The 2,479-nt window shown below is 43.7% G+C and overlaps 1 non-coding gene across 1 annotated transcript; it reads right to left on the bottom strand.

Annotated features, from left to right (window-relative positions):
* Positions 1-1,171: 1,171 nt before the first annotated feature.
* Positions 1,172-1,338, bottom strand: LOC112830992 (U1 spliceosomal RNA). The gene has a single exon (XR_003210042.1). It is a non-coding gene; the product is annotated as a U1 spliceosomal RNA (small nuclear RNA).
* Between the last annotated feature and the right edge of the window lie 1,141 nt (positions 1,339-2,479).

Here is a 2,479-nt window from a genome sequence, read left to right as displayed (position 1 = left end):
TTGACAGGTCATGCACCAAACACATGGGGGCTGCTGCCAGCCCCAGGCAGTGAGCAGGGACGGCTGCCCCCGTGTGCCTGAGCTCCATCCTACATGCTGGAGAAAGGGCGGCCCCTGCCCTGGATAATGGATGATGGTGGGATGAAGGTCTTTTCAGACCAGCACCATTGGGTCACTGCCCAGGGCAGGGAGATTGTCAGTGGTCATGGGGCCAGGATAGAGTAGGGGAGGTCTGGGTGGGCCCAGGGTGCTGGGAGCAGGCAGCTGAGGCAGAGAGGCTGGGGTGGCAGGACCATGTATGAGCTGAGGCTCCCAGCCCCCGTGCATGCTCCATTGTCCCACTGAATTCTGCTTACAAAATATAGTCAATAACCAAATTACTAGGAATTTCAAGACAGGCACCACAGAGCCTTGAGCCCCCAGTGCAGAGCCCTTCTGAGTGTCAGGCACTTTTTGACTGAGCTGAGTGTGGAGCCTTTGCCCATGAAACCAGCCTTGAATCCCTGCCCCATGGAACAGAGGCAAAGGTTAAGAGAGTTAACTATACACAGACTGCACTGCTTGTCACATAGCAGGCTCTCGATGCCAGTGAGGTTATCTTCAAATTGTTCCAAACCTGCTCTTCTACCAGTGCCCTGTTCTCAAAAGAGGGCACCTTTTTAAATTGCAAGTTCATCATGTTATTCATCTGCTTAAAATGTTTAAGTTGCTTCTCTTTGTTCTGAAAATAAAATTCAAACTTCATGTGGTACGTGAGTTCCTGGCACGATCTTCCTAAGACCCACCTGACCCCCTCATCCCATGGCCCTGTTCTCCTTCATCACTGTCCTCCAAGCTCACTGCTCTTCACTTTCATCAGGCTTCCTCCCACCTTAGGTCCTTGGCCATGTGTAGGGAAGGGAGGAGTTCCAGGCAGAGGGAACAGTCTGTGCGAAGCCTTAACTCATTTGTAGGCTTGAAAATTCAACCTTCTTCAGGGGGGGTTTTCTTTGAGTTTTTCAACCAGCCAAAACAACCCCCATCCTGTGATGTGCTTTCATAATATCCTATGGTTGTTTTCAGCTTCCTAAACAAATTAATTTTCTTCAAAAATGACCCAACAAGGGCTCAGGCTTAAACAAAAACCCACACCAAAACAAAATGAAACGTTGTTTCCTTGGCCAGAACTAAACAGGGGAAATCACAAATGCAGTCCCCTACTACCACAAATTATGCGGTGGAGTTTCCCACATTTGGGGAAATCACAGGTCAGCACATTTGGAGTCTTATCCTAGTGGATAAGACTCACCCTGAAAAACCACCTTTGTGATCATGGTATCTCCCTTGCCAGGTAACTATATCCTGTGTTGGTTTTTTGTTTATTTTTTTAATAGAACTTCTAAAAATTCTAAATATAATCAGCTATTTAAAGACTATTGATTTAATGTGTCTCTTTTCTTTCTTTAAACATCATGCAGGCAGGCCCCATTTCTCTCTTATGTAATTATAGCTACATTCTGATGCCTAGTTAAATGCCAGACACATGGTAGATACTCAGTGACTATTTATTGAAACTACTTCTATCCAGTGAAGTTTCTTTCAATTCTTGCTCTCCTGGACCTCCTGATCTCACCTCTTTGGGTGAAAACCTTTTCTTCAGCGTTTCCCAGTATCCTTACCCCTGTTTCCAGTATTATCACTCCTCAGCAGAAGGAGTCACTTGTCTAGTCATTGAACCTTCTCATTTATTCAGGTGGCAGTATATTTACATAAACGTTTTCTAGAATTTTCCTATAAACTGTCTGCTATTATGGAAGTTGGAGCACCTGGGTGGCTCAGTTAAGCATCTGATTTTTGATTTCAGCTCAGGTCATGATCTCAGGGTTGTAAGATCGAGCCCCATGTCGGGCCTCATGCTGGGTGTGGAGCCTGCTTGGGATTCTCTCTCTCCCTCTGCCTCTGCCCTCACCCTCTGCTTGGGCTCTCTCTCTCTGTTGCAATAAATAAGTAAATAAATAAAATAAAATATAAATAAAGGTGGAAGGAAAGAGTCCAGTGATGCAGCTTGCAAAATAAGCTTTGCAGAAGAAAATGGTCTTTTAATAAAAAAAAAACCTGGTGTATTTAAGTAACCTTGCCACATAAGCAGTGCTGAGCTTCCTGTGAGTTTTAGCTCTCTGTACTATGCTGTTTAGTAATCCCAAGACGGGTGTGGAAAGCAGAGCCCAGTGTACATAGCCACTGAATTTCAGGAGCATTTTGAGATGGTCTATAATATATTTGTCATTGTCTACAGCCTAATAAGATTGTGCTTCCTTTTCACCTTTCATTTTATCATTGTCCATAATAAAGGGATGCATTAATTTAATCCATAAATACAGATATGATGGTTTTATCCTGTGGCTATGAATGGTGCTTTAAAATAAAGAATCAAAATGACAAACCAGTGTAGTAATTTACCATAATTACAGCAATGAAATATTACTTTGAGTTAGTCATG

Source organism: Callorhinus ursinus, unplaced genomic scaffold, assembly GCF_003265705.2.
Source record: "Callorhinus ursinus isolate GAN/ISIS: 27379988/994484 unplaced genomic scaffold, GSC_fseal_2.0 scaffold20, whole genome shotgun sequence".
NCBI lineage: Eukaryota > Metazoa > Chordata > Mammalia > Carnivora > Otariidae > Callorhinus > Callorhinus ursinus.
Note: the sequence above shows the minus strand (reverse complement) of the source record. Positions and strands in the feature narration are given on the sequence as shown.